At 32.5% G+C, this 12,693-nt stretch overlaps 1 non-coding gene and 1 pseudogene across 1 annotated transcript; both read right to left on the bottom strand.

The window, feature by feature from the left end:
• Nucleotides 1-1,443: 1,443 nt before the first annotated feature.
• TRNAT-AGU (transfer RNA threonine (anticodon AGU)) lies at nt 1,444-1,517 on the bottom strand. The gene has a single exon. It is a non-coding gene; the product is annotated as a tRNA-Thr (tRNA).
• A 10,872-nt stretch (nt 1,518-12,389) lies between these two features.
• LOC143203287 (uncharacterized) lies at nt 12,390-12,477 on the bottom strand (annotated as a pseudogene).
• Nucleotides 12,478-12,693: the final 216 nt, after the last annotated feature.

The following is a 12,693-nucleotide window of genomic DNA, read 5'->3' as shown; positions in this document are numbered from 1 at the left end:
TTTTATATCAAACCAAACTATTAACTAAACATATATAATAATTATTATTTTTGTTATTGCAATGTTCTGTGGGGATGCTTCCTACAAGTGATTATACTAACAAGAATTGGCATTTGCTGACATAAAATATGAGAATGAATGAGAACCTTAAATTATGACAGTTGTAATATACTAAGATAACATAATATAATAATAGTAACAGAATAATAAAGATATAACATTAAATTATTTTAAGAATTATTCTATGCATAAGTATATATAAAAATTCTTTATTGCAATATTGTAACATGTAAACCGTTTCTTGGTGTTTTCTGTACTGTTTGGTTCATATCTACCAGTTTCAGAATAATTTGTGAAGAAACCTCTCAATTTATTTTCTTTGGAAAAAATATTAAACTTGTACTTCTATCTATTTGTGGAGATTCTACTGTAGATGGAACAACTTCTGCAGATTCCGATATTGAACTACTATCCGTTAAGGTAAATGATCTATGAATAAACAGATGTTATATAATTCAGCTTAATTATGTGCTTTAGCCACGATGAAATACTTATTATTTAAATTAGAATTAGGAACTACATATTCGTTAACTAGTGCTCTCTTCCTCATTTGTGTCTATAACCATCCGGTCTTGCAAAGATGCGAAGAACAAACCCTCCTGTATTAATCTAGGAGCTCGGAAGATATTCACTTAAGTTTATCAGTATTTAATTTTTCACTGTTTTTGGTTAGAGCAAGTTACACTTTCATATCCTGGAATACAATATGTATAAAATTCCTTAATCATACACAAAAATAGAAAAACAACAAGTAATTTTCTGTAAAATCTCAAATTAAAGAAATTAATCTGGCAATTATTCTTGCTCCTATACCTCCGACTCTCTCGTAATTATAAAATATAATGTAGTTATTTTCTGTCAATGTAACTACTAGTATTTCATTTATAAAAATAGACTAAATAATACAACTGATAGAAATTTTAATGATAATTTTAAACCAAAAGTATGTTTAGCTATATTAGACATTCTCGCGAATCTGTTTCTGAATCTGTTTTTAAAATTTCTGTTAAGCCCTCGGAAACTGTCCCTATATTATATTGTAATGTTCGAATGATTTTATGAGAATTAAAAAAAAACGATTTGTAATATTAAGACAACTATGATAACTTTGAATAAAATTAATCTATGCAACTTATAACTCTGATAGTTGACATGAAATTCCAAAAATGTTAAAACAATCATGGATATTTTATTTAATTTATGATAAAAATGTTTATATATACATTTGAATAATTGGTGATATACTTATTTTTAATCTTCTAATTGTGAGAATGTTGCAAATAACCACCTATGTCTTAAATAAATTGCATTGGTTTTATATGTAAAATTACTATTTACCTTATTAGATATTATATTTTGCGGAATTAAGAAAAAAGTGTAACTAGGCCCCGGCGAGATTCGAACTCACGATCTCCTGTTTACTAGACAGGCGCTTTAACCAACTAAGCCACGGCGCCTTGTGAGGTGTAGTTTTAACTGCGGCTATATAAATCTATTGTCTATCTATTTCAAAATCTTGATTATTTTTAAATTAAATAAGAAATTAAAAGTATCTGCTCTAATTAGATTAAAATTAGTGTCTCATTATCTCATCGACATATGAAACTAATGCTATTTGTTATGCTCGAATCTTGATCCACTCAAGGAAGATATTTGAATGATACCAAAAATTAGTGGTTAAGGATGGATGGATACTCTAAATGAAATGAAAAACTGCCACTGATGTACTAATAACCATCGAAAACCAAAATTGGGTTTTTCATTGAAACACTTCAAATGATACTCTGATGTTAAATTAACAATAACCTTTTGGTTTGTTTGGCTATATATATTATTCAGAAATTATAAAATGTTATTAATATCAATATAAATTTAATAGAACCTGTTCAATGATTTTATATTTTATCTTGAAGTGTTTGTGTAACAAATTTTACCTTCTGAAGCACTCCTAATTATACTCTACAACAATTGTAATAAAAATATTATGAAATCCATCATTACAATAATATTGTTACGGTTTATAGTAGATTGATTATTAGTATTTTGGCAGTTAGCAGTTGAGGCAATGTCAAAAAAAAACATCCCTCAAACTGAAAACAAAGTACAGAAAATATATTGTATGTAATTAAGAAAACTTTTTTACTACAAAGTGGTATAGGTGTATTTTGTTTAGTGTCTCTTTTATCTCTTGCCCCATGTATTTATTTATTCCATTTGCATCAGCTGAGATAGAAAACTCAGCTCACTCTTCTTGCTTACACTGCTTGTTTTTGTCACCTCAGTTTGGATAACTACTTTTAGTTTTCCCATTTCCATGTAATTTTTTTGCTTTTCTTCATCTTCAATATAATTTTCAATTTATTTGGGATATTCTGCAGGTGTTCCGGCCTATCATTTTTATCGGTACATTATCTGCAAAATCGTCTACTTTTTCTATATTTTTATACCATATCTGTCCTGCTTTAATAACAGTCAATTTAAAACAGCTGTGTACCTCGTGATCTGTCAAAACGTCTCAATTTTGCCGCAGCAACTCTGAGTTTTAGTACATTTTGGCTTTGATATATAACAAAATTCTAATCTATATAAAATAATTAAACAAAAATGTTATATAATAGTTTATTTTAACATTATAGTACATTTAAAGCATATAATATCGAAGAACGGGAAGTATAAATTAATGGTTCAGCCACAATAGTTTATAGGTTAGAGTTCTTTTATTATATTTACATTTAACTTTTTTCCACATTAGTATAGGTAGACCTTTAGGCGCATTTTCTGTCTAGTAGTATTCCCCGAAGACCTATTCCACCTAATTAACAATTGTATATCTGAGTAATGTATTTGAATTTCATTAGAGAGCCTATTTACCTTTTATGCTTAGTTCTTGTTTAGTTCGATATAATGTTTCCTTGTAAAGTCGTTTTGATATTACTATATTTACTCTTAGTTTGTTCTCTTATTACTTGTATACATCTTTCTTGATAAAACTACATTTAATCACTTAATTTTGCTAAATGTATTTGCAATATATGCAAAACTGTTGGTATTATTTTTCTTCTCGTACATTTTAATTAAAAGTTTATATATATTCTGAACCATAATACACATTTATTATATAATTGATAAACACATAATTGATAAAAAGGAATTTCGCGTGTTGATAAAATAGGACATTTTGAAGGGATAAAATATAGTTGAAGAAAAAATTTAGCTTGATGCCGAGTTTTCGGACGCTGCCCCAGGAAAATCAATGATCAAGGATTGGTATGCTAAGTTTAGACGTGGTAAAATGAGCACCGAAGACGGTGAACGCTGTGGGCGCCCAAAAGAGGTTGAATTTGAATGCCTATAAATTGAAATTGTATGAAATATCAGACACTTTAAAGATATCAACTGAACGTGTACGTCATATCATTCACGAATATTTGGGTATGAGAAGGCCCTGTGCAAAGTGGGTGCCGCGTGAGCTCACTTTTGACCAAAAAGAACGACGAGTTGCTGATTCAGAGCAGTCTTTGAAGATGATCAATGGTAATAAACCCGAGTTTTTGTGTCGATATGTGACAATGGATGAAACATGGCTCATTCATGATGAACCCGCTCCAAAGCGTGGGAAAACAAAACAGTTAGCTGGCAAGGTTATGGAATCTGTATTTTGGGATGCGCATGGAATTATTTTCATTGACTACCTTGAAAAATAAAGGGCCATAGTCGCTGTTGACTATTACATAGCAATATTGGACTGTTTAAAGGACGAAATCGCGGAGAAATAGCTGCATTTGGAGAAATAGAAAGTGCTGCTTGATCAAGATAATGCACCATATCAAAAATCTATGCATTGGGTTTCAAATTGCTTCCTCATCTATTGTATTTTCTAGATCTGGCCCCCAGCGACTATTTCGTGTTCTCAGATATCAAAAGAATGCTCACTGTGGAGAAATATTTGTCGAATGAAGAGGTGATCGCCGAATTTCGCTGAGGCCTATTTTGAAGCAAAGGACAAATCGTACTACAAAAATGGTATCGAAAACTTGAATCACCGCTGAAGGGAACTATGTTGAATTAAAAAACTAATTTTACCAAAAAAATGTGTTTTATTATGGTAGGCCGGGGACTTTTCAATTGACGTGTTATCTTCCTATAATTATTAGTGTATCTTTTATCATATTTTTTATGTATCGGAATAAGGGCTATTTTCTAACCTAGATGGCAAGTAGACTATATAATTTTTTATATCTTTATGGTATTTGTGCTATTCAAATTCGATACAGCAAAGTGATTCTTTAATTATTGCGGGTTACAATCGGCAAATAAATTCGGAAATCTTTGATCCGGTGTTTTTCACCCCTAATTCACTTAAAACAGAATTGATATAAATTTGTCCCGTTGTAACTTTCTTCATTTAAAAGGGTTTTCCACGTACGGAGCTCTACACACACACGTACCATACATCCGAGACGAGCCAATACGCTCCTAATTAAACAAATTTATGATACGCGTATAAGTTCGCATCTGAATCGAATTACGTAAACAAATCAAAAGTTGCATACGTCCTTCGACGAATTTCGAATGGGATTTCGTTCGAGCTAACGTAATTTCGCTTAGTTTTGGTTTAGGTAACTTGCAAGTAAATTGGATTTTCGTGTCCGCGAAACCCGGAAGCGTATCAATGCAAAAATTGCATTCGTTTTTAATTGGCCCGGTGCAGGTAGACGTGTAGTTTGTTGTCGGAAGATAAACGCTTTCCGATATCGGGAATTGTTGTTTAAAGCGAGAATGGCAAGTCGGCGAAATAAAAAGTTACGCTGCTAACAATAGACATAATTATATTAAGCACTAATCACTAGTCAAATAGATTAATTGGATCCAAACTCGGAAAATAAAATTTAACAAACATTTAACATTTAACACATAAAAAAGAAATGAAAGAACTGGTGTTAAAATATAGAAAAATATATTAGTTAATTAGAAGAAAATCACAACTATCAGTATACTATAAACTGATGTTATAAAAGCAAATATTGAAATCGATAAGGATATATGGAATTAAATTCTGTGGATGTTCCACAAAAACTAATATAAATGCAATACAAGTTTTCCAGCACAAAGTCATGGAAAGTACTGTAGATAATAAAGGATTCATTACTTACACAGGTACCTCCATATACCAACTGTCAGTCACTAAATCAAGATAATTGCAAAAAGACGTGATGATTAACTTCATTCTTATGTCAATACCGAAGTAATACAACTCTTGGTAATACTAGAACAGGACATATACTCAAAAAAAGCAAACTATTTGGTCTTGTGTAGTGCACTGTAGTGTAGCCTAGTAAAATGCATTTAAAAGAAAAACAATAATGTAACAACAAGTCCTAAATAATATTACAATAGAGACTAAGACAGGGCCGATGGGTCCTCCTAGATATATACCTAGATTGAACTTATTGTAAAAACAAATTGTTTGTTAATAATCAAACTAATAAAATAGGATTAATAAAAAATATTTATAAAAAGGTATTTAATATCAAATTTAGGTCAATATTTTTAACTTATTTATTTAGTAGCTTTTTATATTACTCCCCTAGCAGCTTATGTGATTATATACAAACAAATGTACAAACTTAACTGCCACATATGTTAACTAGTATTTTATCTTATTTCAAAGGCGATGAAATAATATGAATAGTTGAGATATATATACAATATCGTGTTTTAATATGATGTTTTGTCGAATAAATTTGTAGACTATCTGAGTAGTGTCTAATGGAATTTTGTCCAATTCATGTACCAAAACATCACCCAATTGCTTTAATGACGTTGTAGATCGAAATCTAGTCCCACTCTCAGCTCTTACCAATTACTACATGAACTGAACAATCCCGGGCCTAACACATAGATGGTGCTAGTTACATTCATATCTTTTTCAGTTAGTAGAGACCTTCAAAAGAAATGTGTTAAATTTTAAGGCCTTATAATCATAACTTTGTGTGCTAAGTTGACTAAGATTGTGCTAAGAGTGACGCTACTCTTATTATTTTCAAAACAGTGGATCAACAACATTTTCGTGTTTTAATTTTATATTGCTTCTTCATGGGAAATATACCGTTGAAGCGGAGCAATTGCTTGAAAAGAATTATAAGGACTCCGCTCCATGAGAAACAACAATTAAACGTTGGCTTGCTGACTTCAAGCGTGGTCTTGGTAACAACAAACAATGTAAAAAAATCCCCAAAATCGTTTTGATTGAAAAGTGAAATTGTGTGAGTTAGCTAACATCGTAAAGATATCAAAAGAACGTGTTGGTTTTATATTGCATAAACATTTGACTATGACAAAGTCCTGTTCATTGTGGGTACAAATACGTGGTGATGATTCTGAGCAGCGTTTGGCTATATCTAAGGGTAACAAACCGGATTTTTGCATCGGTATGTGACAATGGGTGAAACATGAATCCATCACTTTACTCCGAAGTCAATAGGACCGTTATCTGAGTGTACAGCAATTTGTTACAGTTGTATTATGAGACAAAAGACAAATCATTCTAAAAAATGGTAATAAAATGTTAGAGTGACGTTGGAATGATTGTGCTCTTGGTGGAGATTAAAAAGATTTAAAAAAAAAACAGTTTTCTTTGTTACTCCCGTTCCTTTTCAGCCCATATATCATTCTATCTTATTATTAGTTATAAAATCTGGCGATTATGCTGGCCAGGACAGTTTGATGATATTCTATTGATCCTAATATCAAGGCTTTTTTCGCTGTATGTAAGTGTACCTTAACCTATTGCAATATAGCCGTGGCACCACTGAGGATGTCCAAATATCCATTCCACAGTAATATGGTAAATGATGCATATTTGAAGACCAGCTCAATATCATGATATTGTAGCCAAAATTATAACCAGACCATCATATTCTTGTCTATTGGAAGCAGGCAGATCAGATCGTAGATTTCCTGTGGGGTTTTCCATATATAAACCTTCGGAATGTACCACATTTTTTCAATCATCAAGTATCCAGTTTTCATGATCCTTACACTACTTTTTTCGCAGTTTAGCTTTAGGGATCCTCTTTCGCAATCTTCCATAAATGTTGCTTTATGGAGATTGTACTGTACTATTCTTGTCGAGTATTTCTCAAGTGAGAAAGATCAAGATATGTCATGATTGATGATCATGATCTCTCAAGATCTTTTGTATATGCTGTTATTGACGACGATAGTGTTGTTGCGTTGATGTTGATAGTGATGTGCGACGATAGTAAAGGTTAAACAACTAAAGCCATCTATTAGGATAAACTGAACTTATTTTTCACCCGAACCTAATGTGTGTAATCCGTATTCAGAAAATATCCGGGATGAATTCATAAATAAAAACTTATGCAAAAAGAGCGAAATTTATGGTTAAGTATCACGAACTACAATGGCCCCGCATCGATATCGTTATAGCACTAATAGAACCGTATCTTTTATTCTGTTGACAAAACATTTCGCCGGGCAAAGGAAAAAGAACCCCGCCAAATGAATTATGGGTGTCAAACGCAACACCTGGCGAGAACGTTTTCTCGGATTCCTCTTTATAATGCTTTTTCTGACCACACACGATATGACTGGCTCTGAAATATCCATTATGTTACGCCGGCCCATTCTATCACGCCGAATCCCACCTTGTTAGACGTTTCAATTTGGTAGAGAACATCTAAGGATTTAAAGGTGATTAAATGGTTATCATTAAGGTTTACGAGAATTTAACTTAAAACCATTAAATCGATTCGAGTTGTTATATATATATATATTTATACAATATATTGCAAATGTATTTATTTTTAAAGACAATAATTTTTAAAATATATTATATAATATTAATATTAGGTGTTTTTATGTAGTCAACATATTTTGCTTTACTTTCTACAACTTTTTTCCACCTTTCTGACAACATGGCGATATAAAAGTATAAAAGATCAATATTCGCTTTGCAGCAATCACGGATTTCTTCGTGTGACGGCCAAACCATCCAAACAAGTGGTTATCAATAGGCGCCATGTTAATTCTTGTAACGCTAGCTGAGCTTTGATACGCAGAAGGATGATTTTCCGTGTATTATTAGCTTTTGTTGATTTTTTGCAACAATACACGACTCAATTTGTTCAATTGGCGTCGATAGACACCTGAAGTAAAAGTTTTATTCTGTTTTAATAGCCCGTAATACACTACACTCTGCTGACACCACTAGACACATACCAAAACTATATGGTAATGTATATTTCGCTCCATTTTTGATGTGACTGCCGCGTCTGTCATGATTTCTTTGTGCTTGAAATTGTTGTAATAGGTTCAATTTTCATGGACAGTTACAATACATCACAGAAACTTTTCTATCGCTTGTAGACACTTGCAAGCAGTTGATTCGTCAACTGATAAGCTGTATAAACATTTCTTGAGATTTTGAGCTGCGTTTTTGTCCAATAAATCTTGCAATTAATTATGCTAAAATTGTTTTTGGACGTACAGACAATTGTTTGTCATTTTAAATATCTCAAAGCAAGAAATTGTGTTGAATCAGCAACACCATAAAATGTTTGGTAGCATATGTGAGATAAAAATAATTAATGTTGAAAATGCAATACTGAATAACTCAATAATACTAATATGTCTTTGAATCCATAGTCTTTATGGTTACTTTTAAATCGTTGAACCCAAAACTAACAATTTGTATAAGATGGAGTAGTATCAACACAAGTTTAAAAAAATCTTTGATGGGCTTCAGTAGCAATTTATCCTCAAATCTCATCACAGATGTAGTTAATATTAGCTACATAAGCTGCATATAGCTAACATCGAATGTTGAATAGATGTCGTACCATTATCAGGGTTCATATTTACTGAATAGCTCAATAATACTAAATGGGAACTATTATTTTATTGTAGAGGAATGTCAAAGTCATTAAATTTGATAATTGTACATTAACACTACTTTCTGCTGTCTTTTTATCAACAGATGATTATGTCAGGTTACAACCTCCAACGAAATTTCTAATATTTATTTTAAAGGTCTATGTTGTTGTTCCAAAGTTACTATAAAAATTCAAACGAGCAAACTATATAGATATATATCTTTGGAGTTTTGTTAACCCACTAACCAGAGAATGTTAGTTACTAAGTACGTATATTAGTTCAAAAAAAGCTGGACATATGAGCTGGTTAAGAGCTACATATATAAAAAGAAAATAAAAACTGATACGCGTATTGCAAATATTTTGAACGGTTTTCTGTTTATCTATATTGTCTTCTAATAGTTAATTTATAAATTTTATGTTATTTTCTCAAATGTTGCTAGTTAAATAGGAATGAACAAATTGAATTATTAGTACAAGTTTCTAGTATTACCAGTTTGAATGTTATATACGAACTACTTTTTTGTTATTTTAAAAATTCGTCAGTGGTGTGTCTTTTTAAATGAAATTTTGTTTAGTTTTTAATGGAAACGCAGCCTTCTTTGACATTAGCCAAGCATTTGACAAGATGTGGATAATACTCTATAAAATTAAAACATTAATATACTTTTCTTCCAATTATCAAAATAAAATTTGAGTTGAAAAAGATGCTATCTTTAATCTTTACCTTATATTTTTTAAACACACGAGAATTATGACTCCGCATCCTAAAGAAGCATGTCTCTAGCACTAGCATATTAAAGCCAATACAGGTTAGTCGGTTCAAGAAGGTTACACTCAGAAGAAAAACCTGGCCAACTGTGAAATTTTTTAATATGGAGATTCCACAATTAGATGACGTCTAATACTTGGGTATCCATCTTGACCGACCTTGGCGCAAACACCTTAGACCAAAAGGAATCTATTGGACTGCAAGTTTCGGAGCATGTACTGGCCCATCAGACACAAGTCACGGTTGTCAAACGTCAGTAAAATGGTCATCTATAAACACTAGCAGCCATACTAACATCGAAATACTGGGAAGGCGTCAAAGTAAAGCGATGACAATAATCCACCGTACGTGAACAATATATATAGTCTATTCAGAACAACAGTGAAATCACGTCATCAACATATGCCTGTCGAAAGTTGTAAATTCACTTTAGATTTTTACTATTGTATTTAAAAGAGATAGAATGATGTTTGACAAGTTCGAACATGTAACCGAATGAGCCTGTAAAAGCCGTCCGTTTGTCAAACGTCTGCACAGTTCTTTAAAATAGAATAATTATGGGTTATAAAGTGGAAAACCAAAAATAAAACAAAAAGCTAGATTTGAATCTGCCTACGCTAAAGGACGAAATTGAGTCATACAGCGAGGACTATCAAACCACACTAGACGAACACATTAACCAGTTAGCGTCTGAACTGCAGGGAGTGGGCGGTCTAAGATACGCCTCAGGAAAAATAGTATACTAGATCTAACATCAAGATACGTAGACAGAAGAAGAGGATAGTATCTCATAATGGTATCTCTAATTCTATTCTCTAATAAAAATATATGTAACGATGAAAATCTGACAAAATATTAGATTATTGTGTCAATGAAACAGATTACTATGTAGTAGGATATATATATATATATATATATATATATAAAGAAGTATTTTTAGATCTATTGTCGACGAGGTAAATATGCTTTACTCATGGGCGGTGTGGAAAGGAGGTCAATATAAACAAAACAAATCTATCCTACAAACGATTATACCTGTTTTCTTAATTGTAGTTTTAAGTCCTTCAATAATATATGTATTAGATATACTATGACGTTAAAATAAATTATATTTGATAACATTTCTGTTTAATTATTTGATTTAAATTAGAATTTTTTGGCATGTCAAATCCAAATTGAAGTAAAACTCAGAGTTGATGCGGCAACGTTGCAATGTCTCAACGTCACGAATATCCATGACGTATTAGTACTACTGAACACTTTGAATAGACCATATGTTAAATTTACATTAAAATTTAAATGTTATATACGTAGAGAGGTACTATATAGATGATTTAAGAAATCATGTGTGCATTTGAAATGTCGATTTTCTCTCTTCTAGGCGTTATCGATTTATTTGTTGTGCAATTTCTAACAGTTATTTCAGAGAATCACGTTCTTTCAACTGTCCGCCTCGCAACTCGAATCAAGAGCGCCGTGAATGTTTGTTCCTGCTGTCGCGCACAAATATTTTAATTTGTCCGGTGTTTTACAGCGACACCCCGCGGGGCCCCGTTAAAGTGAGTAATTATTAGTGCATGTTAACATGTGTTACGAAGATTAAATCGAGGGAAAAAACGGCCCCGGCCGTTTGTCATTACTTGCAGTTTTGCGTCGGAGATAGAATCTATGAAATTATTAAACGATTAACATGAAAATTAAACATGGAATTGTTCGGACGGTAGATGTTTTCCGATAAAAAAGCTGGCTTAATTTATCAAATCGCGATTTCCTGTCTCTCGTGAACTTTGCCGACCGATCGGCAACATGCAACGTTAAAACTATTGAATTTCCAAACTAGCAACGAATCCTAAAACAGATTGTATGATTTTTCAATCAGTGATATATATTTTTGAACTTAAGGAATGTGTAACAATCCAACCCTTAAAATTCGCCTCGGCGTTCATCTACATAAAATCGCGGTTTACCATTTATACTTTCTTTGTCGTTTTGGCGGGTTTCGTCACTTCGATACTGTATAATATTAGGGTGTTGTTATAAAAGGGACAGGGACAGACAAAGTGTATATACAAAATAATAAATTAGTAAATAAATAAAATTACTAACACAAACAGGGGGGCTAAAAGTATAAATAGTGCATGTACAATTTAAAAATTAATACTAATACAGTACTACAAACACAACCATAACGAAGTAGAGGTTCTATCCAGACAGCACACGTCAACACTCATACCGAACTGGTAATGGCTATTTGGTCACTAACACTAAATTTTGCGTAGGCTATATTCTATGGAGAAAAAAAGGCATTTCTAAAATATTGCAGCCCATACTTGGTTCTAATTTGAGTGAGCCGTGGGCAGTTGTTCAGTATGTGGTGGACTGAAATAGGAGCACGATCACAAAACCCACAGTGAGCAGTCATTAAGTGACCCTGCGAGAAACGACAGTGTCCCTGAGTCGATTCAAAGCTATGACATGATGACGGATGCTAGGAACGCGAAGAGAGGAGAAAAAAGCAGTTTTAACCTCAAAGAGCCATCTGTGGTTGGCCTCCTGGGCGCAAAGACGTTATATCTATATGGTACGTTCAGTAGGGGCACAAACACCCGTGATGGGGAAGGGCGAGGAGGCTGCCTATTTAGCCGCATTATCCGTTCACTAAAAATGAGGAAAGTTTCACGATTTGAGGGACCATGATAATCTTCTCTGTATCGTTCCAGTTTTAGTATATGTAGCCGAAACGAGTACCATATATATTATTGAGTTATCTAGTGTATATAGACGATTATCACGGAATACTCAACATTGCATTTTCGACATTCATTAGGTTTATTGTATTGTACCCAACTTGATGTATGTCGAATTTTACATCTTGGATTAGGGGCCTACAAAATACCCAAAAAATATTATCCCAGATGTCGAACAATTGCGGAGTACTAGTATCGACGTCCAGTCAGTCACGTG

Source organism: Rhynchophorus ferrugineus, unplaced genomic scaffold, assembly GCF_030347505.1.
Source record: "Rhynchophorus ferrugineus isolate W39M unplaced genomic scaffold, kcgeb_rfMv2 rfM9, whole genome shotgun sequence".
Lineage (NCBI taxonomy): Eukaryota > Metazoa > Arthropoda > Insecta > Coleoptera > Curculionidae > Rhynchophorus > Rhynchophorus ferrugineus.
Note: the sequence above shows the minus strand (reverse complement) of the source record. Positions and strands in the feature narration are given on the sequence as shown.